The following is a 7,959-nucleotide window of genomic DNA, read 5'->3' as shown; positions in this document are numbered from 1 at the left end:
CATATTAGTTTGGCGTTTACCCAACTGCAACAGGCTTTTAAAGCTACTAGCAAATTCACTGTGAAAAACGCAAGTTCATTTGTTCATAGCTTACGGTAGCAAAAGAGACATGAGAGGAAGTGGAATTACGGAAGCATCCGATTCCACCGGTCTGCTCTTATTCTTACCTCCATGCTTTGACCCACGACGTCATCAGTATGGCGGAAATGGCTATTCTAAGCGTCTCCAATACGGCGCCTATGATGTCACTACATACACACAGCAACAAACACGGAAATACGTACAAATAAGACAATAACATCTTCCTCCTAAAATACAAACTAACGGGACAACCGCTGGAAATTGGTTATTTTGGGTGGGTACAACTAAATATAACAGTAAAAAAACCACACCACGATCCCAAAACACACAAAAAGACGAACAAAAAAAAAAAAAAAAATTATAAAATCTGTAGGAATCGAACACTTCCCTTGGCCAAAGTAGTTGTGTCACTCCAAGCATACAAGTTTCACTGAAGAAAAAACAGTTCTCTATCAGATAGCCAAGCAAAGCAAAATAGCTGCAGGGTTGGATGCCTAATTTCAAAGACTGTGATTTTTATTGGTCCTGTAAATTACCGGAAATACGGTAGCGTCCGATTCCACCTGTCTGCTTTGGCCCATGACGTCACAAATATGGCGGAAACTACCATATACTACGACTCCAATATGGCGCCTATGGCGTCACTACGTAAACATGACAACAAACACGATAATACATTGAATAACCAACACATACACGTTCCAGAAAAAACCTAATGAAACTAACGGGACAAGTGTGGGAAACTGGGGGTTTATGGGTGGGGACAAAGTAAATATAAACAAATTTAGACACACACCACCATACCAAACCACACAAAACGATGAAGAAAACCAACGCAAAACTCCCCAAATTCCGCTAAACAAAAATCCTCAGGAATCGGACACTTCCCTTGACCTATATATCTCAACAGCACCTCCTGATCCCACAAATTGGAATCGAACACTTCTCTTGACCTATATAGCTCAGCAGCAACAGCCACAACCACACATTGGAATCGAACATTTCCCTTGACCTTTATAGCTCAACAGCAACTTCTGATACCAGAACACCCACAGCAACCACACATTGGAATCAAACAGTTCCCTTCACCCACATAGGTAAACAGCGACTCCCAATACCAAAAATCTACAGATACGACCACAAATTGGAATCTAAAACTTCCCTTCAACTACATACCTACAACCCGACACACGATACCAGATCACCAATACAACAAACCACACAATTCAGATCCACCCCACCAGCCACAACAACATACAACAAATACACTAAAAACAAGAAAAATAAAAACTTACCACAACAAAGTTCCGGCACTGCAACCTATGTCAGCACCCACAATCACACAGACACACACCCTGCCACAAACACATAGACACCCATACATACACCCACCCACCCACACACACACACACACACACACACACACACACAGACACACACACACAAACCAACAAAAAAAAATACACAACCAAAAGAAAGACCCAACCCAGCCACACCCCAACCCGACCTCCCCCCTCATCCCAAAATAAAATACCCATAAACAAAAAACAAACACAAAATAAACAAATCAGAATCACACACTACAACTCAACAAAAACTGCAACAAAATAGATCCTCCACAACTAAATCATAAACCAACACACTCCCTCCCACCCCTCACAAACACTACCAACAACTAACCCCCCCCCCCCCTGAGCCGCAGCCACCCACCCACACAAACCACCCTAACTAACCACCTTCAGCCTGTACATCTTACTGATAGCCCTTAAAAAACCCCAAAAAACAATAGCCATCAGGGTCGCTCTTCCGCCAACAGTATTCATCTAAATGAGACTGAAGGTTAGAAGAGCGCCTCTTCCTCCTCCCAAGAACTGACTTAATGGCCCCCCACATCCCCTCTATGGTATTCATACAAGCCCCCGTCTCATAATTTGTAAACTGTAAACTATGGTTCACTACTAAATGATTGTATCCCCTTTCACCCAACCCCCTATAAGAAGAAAAGGCATCAGAAACTACAGTAGAACCCGGTTCCATAAACTCCTCAATTAACCCCACTAATTCCCTCTCAGACTGCCCCTCCACAACCCTAAAAATACATTCCGAACCTCCCCCCCCTCCCCCCAGTACAACAGCCCCCCACACCCAGAGAACAACTTACCCCTCCCATACTTCCTTTTCCCAAACTGCGACTCATCTACCTCCACCACAACCCCAGGCCCACCCAACTTACCCCTGCTGTACTCAATAAACTCAGAACATACGTCACTGCAAAACGAAAAGCAATCAAGCACACTCCTCTTACTCACACCAGTCTCGTATGCGCAAAACCTGTAAGAGGATTTATAACAAAAGTAGTACGTCAACAACACAATCTTGTGCACGTCCAACCTAGACTTCTCGAACTAGGAACCACGATGTATGAAGTGCCATAGGTTATCCCTACGGCACCACCACTCCCTGGTCTGAGATGCCAGAACTTTTGCCAATGTCATGTCATGCCCACAAACAGCGCACTTCACCACCTCTGCCACCAACCCAAACAGCTGCAGAAATTTTATCAGCTCCAATGTACTCGCCCCCATCATAGCATGCAAGCGCACACTATTAATTTTATCTGTCATATCCATACCTAACAAGAGCAGCAACAAATTAATTTACTCAAATTAACACACAATCTACAGTGAACAGCACTACAATAACTTTTACACAAAAACACTAAATCGTTAAAGTCACTGAAAACAATTCCTCTCCACACACAGCCAAAACAAGAACCAGCCAGAACAAGCAGTAACACCAAACTGAACCCAATACACCACACAACACAAAACCCCTTAACACACCACCAAAGGGCACCATGAACAGAAACACAATGTACAAACACGCCACACTCACAAACCAAACTCCACGCCATCATGACATTACACACTACAACAGCCTTATGTCATAGGTCAAAGCTGGTGGGTGGGAGTGGACGCTTCTGTCTTCATACTTGCAACACAGGACACATCATTATACTTACGGTCTAGGCAATATATACATATAATAATATACATACAATAGCTTTGACAGTAAATACAAATGTTAGTTTGCTCAGTAGATACATAATGCACAATGACATAATATACATAATGACTTCCAGGATGACAGTTAAAAAAATACAATTTTGTGGTATCTTATACATGAGTGGTTCTAATTCCAGATTACTTTCTAACACTAATTTCTAATGCTTTTTTCTCTGAATGTGTTACATAAAATTATCACTCACAGAATGAAGATTTGCTCACTGTCTGCTCTTGTACACTGGCAATGCTTGTATTAATTTGATGTACTTAGATCCTTTCTCTAAAATCTGAAGTCTATGTGAAATGCATCACAATTGTTTTCTGTCCCTTGTGTTATAAGGATGAACAGTTTAAATGGTCTCCAGTTATGCCTCATTGTATTTTAAGCACGTGTTTCCACATCCTTGAAAGTAATAATTTCTCTTTGTGGCATATTTTATTTGTTTGAAGATGTAATCTGCCCACTTGTTGCATTTCATTTCCCTTGTTCCGCTGCAGATCTGAAAATGGTCATTGCTGACTGAAACGAGTAGCATAAGGACCAGAAGTTTTGTGATCAATGACAGAAATATTATAAAATAAATTTATTAAAGACAGTAAAAGCACTTTAATATTAATCTGTTTCAAAATGGAGACAAAATTACTGACCGACACAGAGTAAATGATGTATTTAACATATATTTATATATTTTACAGAAGCAGACAGTGACCTGATAAAAAAAAAACCCAGCAAAAACAACTTCTGAAAACAAATACAAGCAAAAAAACCTATTTAAATGAAAAAAGCAATCTTTTTGTATCCACCAGATGAAAAAGAAATCAAATTACCTTCCATTGGAAATGTAGAATGCACTCAATGACTGTGATATGACTTTCAAAATAATGGTGTAAGCAATCAGTCGTCCTTTCCTTTCTGACTTTATTAAAGCAAACCTAGATGTAACTTAGCCATTATCAGTGCTAAAAATACAAGAAGTACACAGTCAGGCGGTAGTATAAAAAACTGCAAATCGTGGCATAACCTGTGTTGCTTGTACATTAAATTACATACCAGTATTTCAAAGTTTCAATACATGTCCTTGTACATCAGACCCCTGTTATTCGGGCTCCTGTCACAGTTCATTCAAGACTACTGTATAATGAAGGTAGGGTTTATGGAGAACACATTGATTGGCTGAAAGCCTGAAAGAAAAGAATGACTAATTGTTGTTCTCCATCATTTTGAAAAGAAAATACTAAGTATTATAAAGGAATTAAAATCAAAATTTTCTTCAAGCAGACACAATGTTCCTGATCAAATATTTTTTTAAAAAAGCAACAGTATTGTCTAAGCCCCTAACTCATTATCGCGGCTCCACATTGTGTTGTGGCATTTCTCCAGAAAATATGGTGATGTTAAGACCTCTGATCAAGAAGGGAGACAAGACAAATGAAAATAACTACAGGCAAAATTTCTGCTGCCTGTGTTTTACAAAATATTTGGAAAAAAGCATTTTGCAGCAGACTTGTTACATTTATAGAGAAAAATAATTTTGCCAATCAAATACCATACCCAATTTGGATTCAGAAAAAACAAATCGACAAAACTGATATTTTTAATTTTTTGGATGAAGCTTTGACTGCAGTAGATCAGGAGGAACATGTATCGCCAATACTTCTGGAGCTCACAAAAGATCACAACTTAACTGTTTCCAAAATTGGAACATGTAGTATCCAGTATGTGGGAATTAGGGGATTGGCATATGAACGGGTGACATAATTATGTGTATCTTGCTGGAACATTAAATACTGAAATATGAAATATTTAAATTGCAATGTACCTCAGAATTTCAAAACAAGCTGTATTTGTAAAATTGATAAGCTTATTCTTTTTGGATTTTTGTACCATTAAAATAATACTCAACACCTGAATCATCTCTTCCTCAGAAAATTCTCTCCACAGGCCCTGGTGACTGCCACATAATCCTCTGATAGTAGCATCATTGCATGTGGTTTGGAGGGGTGTGAAATCAGCACACCACTCTCATGGCCATTGTCAGTATTTGTAACCTGGAGCCACTGCTGCTCAGTCAGGTAGCCGCTCAGTTGGACTCATGAGGTTGAGTGCACTCCTCTGCAGTCCTCCCACCAAGGAAGAATCACTGTCATTACATCCCCATCTAAATCTATACCCCGAAAACCACTGTGAATTGTATGGCAGAGTGTACATCCCACTGTGCCAATTATTTGGGTTTTCTCCCATTAAATTCATGTATGAAGTGTGGAAAGAATGAGTATTTAAATGCCTCTGTGTGTGCTGTAATTAATCTAATCTCATCCTCATGATCCCTACAGGAGTCATATGTTTGGGGTGGTAGTAAATTCCTAGAGTCATTATCTAAGGCCAGTTTTTGAAGCTTTTTAAGTAGGCTTTCTTGGGATAGTTTACATTTTGTCTTCAAGAGTCTGTCAGTTCAGTTTCTTCAGCATCTTTGTGATAATCTTCTATAGATCAAACAAAACTGTGACCACTCACCTGGCCCTCTCTGTATGCATTCAACATCCCTATGTTCACCCAGGTCCTCCTCACGGCAGCTAACAATGCTGACCACTCAGCTATGGATCTGGACTTTTAGAGAAAAATGTAATTCAAAACATAAATTTGTCTAGAGAACTACATAACAACTGACAAGTTCCAATTATCTGTACTCATAAATACAAGTAACTATAAATTAAATTTCCATATAAATACTGAATTGATTCATGAAAAGCATCAACATCTGATACTTTTTAGCATAAATATTGTCTTCTGTAAATTGCACAAGTAAACAGGTCAAAGTGTAACCATTTAGTTGAAACCGATGGTAATTCTGGCATTTTGAGACATTTCAACTTGGCACGACACATATTGTTTCATGTGCTGATGAGCAGACTAATATGTAAAGGGCTCTTGTGTTTTAAATATTGTGAAATAGTAACTGATTGTGCAGTGTGTTATTACACTCAGCACTGGTGTTAGTCTGCTTGCAAATATGTGGAAGTTATTAAATAAAAGTACACTCATGGTTTTAGTAGAAATTTCAAAAACACCTATTAAAATAAAATATCTGTATGAAACTGAGCATGAGCTGGCTGATGATACAGCTTCAACATCAAGGAGACTGATGTAACAAAGGATAAGTAAGTTGTTTTGTCAATTCACTCCAGCTTTCCCACAAATTTGAATTTTGCTGTGCTGTTGGCATCATCTACATCTACATGTGATGAGTGATAGCAACCTGAACTCCTGCTGAGGACTGTGAGTGGCATTGAATGTAATGGTTTAATGCTGCAACCTCATTCTGCTGCAGCCAGAGTAAACATACTATGACTTTTTCATCATGAAAGTTGATGGGATGCCTGTCTTGGTCTAGAATATTCAACTCAAACTTGTCTAATGTCTCGACAGCCACTGAAAGGCATATGGTGTTCATTGGCACCTCAGTGATTTTATATCCTAGGTTAACTTTAGGGAAGAATTGGCAGATTGCATGAATCAATATAATATTGAGATATGCCTTTGTTGCAGTACTGCACTCAACATTAATTGTGTTAATTGGCTGTATCTCCACTGGTTGAGCCAACTTGTAACATTTATCATGATTTTGTCATGGTTCCTTTGAGAAATGTAATAGGGATTCTACAGAACTTTTCAGAGTCTATTGCCTCTCTCTCTCCTTTCTTTTCTTTTTTACTTCCATTTTAGGCATATTGACACTTACATTTAACTCAAACCCTCACACAGACTGTTTTCAATACATGTTTAACTCATTGATATCACATACACCAGTTAGTATCACCACACCTTTGGTACTTCCTAAATGTTACAGTTTGATGCAGTGATATTAATAATGATGTATGTTTCCAAACCTATCAATGTGATACTCCAATCTCCTCTTCTTAAATCAGTTGGTGGAAAGTAATTTGCACATAGGACTGATGATCATTCTTGTTAAATCAGAGTGTACGACATCACACAGAAAGCATTCTTCTTTCTAGCTGTCAGGAGCACGAGACATAAATGTCCAAACAGATATGTAATGAAGTTTTGGTGATGCTGAAAATCATAGGACACATGGTTGTCAGTAAGTTGGTAACATAATTCCTTGGACGAGTGTAGGTCTCTGAATTAATCAAATTAGTAGACACTGTTTCAAGATATTTTAAACATATGCCAGCCAGTGAGTTTTACACCCTCTTGCAACATCTAAATTTACAATTCCACATTCTTTCAATTTTCACACAGTCTTGTGCTGTGTATTTCACATAAAAACTCCTTGAAATCTTGGGATGTGGAACTTTTTGATGAATTTAATCAGAATGGTATTTGTAAGCATGTGATGGTTAATATAGCCAGGAACTTTCTTCATGAACAATACCAGCCTGTGTCAGTATCATTTTAAATAAACTCGTTTTCCAACAGCCATAGATTCCATCATCCTGTTCATCTCATCAAGCTGTCCTTGAGTGCTTTCCTGCATTTCTCACTGTTTGGCTGATGTCAGTCCCTCCTCTAACTAATGATCAAATAACTGAAAGTCCTGTCAGTGCAGAAATTATGAATGGAAGAATTCTACCTGGTGATGATGTCAGAGGTACTGATTTAAACCACAGTTTTTTAATCATTCTTCCACTTACTATTATTCTTTTCTGTTTCAGAACAAGTTAGCTTCTGATAGTTATGATGGAATGCATTTTGTAATGCTCTTGGGTTTTCTTTAGTTGGCAGTGAATGGTGTTCATAATTTGTCAAAAAATTATCCCAGCACCAAATTTCAGTTTGAAGTGCTTTGTC

This window comes from Schistocerca americana, chromosome 3, assembly GCF_021461395.2.
Source record: "Schistocerca americana isolate TAMUIC-IGC-003095 chromosome 3, iqSchAmer2.1, whole genome shotgun sequence".
Lineage (NCBI taxonomy): Eukaryota > Metazoa > Arthropoda > Insecta > Orthoptera > Acrididae > Schistocerca > Schistocerca americana.
Note: the sequence above shows the minus strand (reverse complement) of the source record.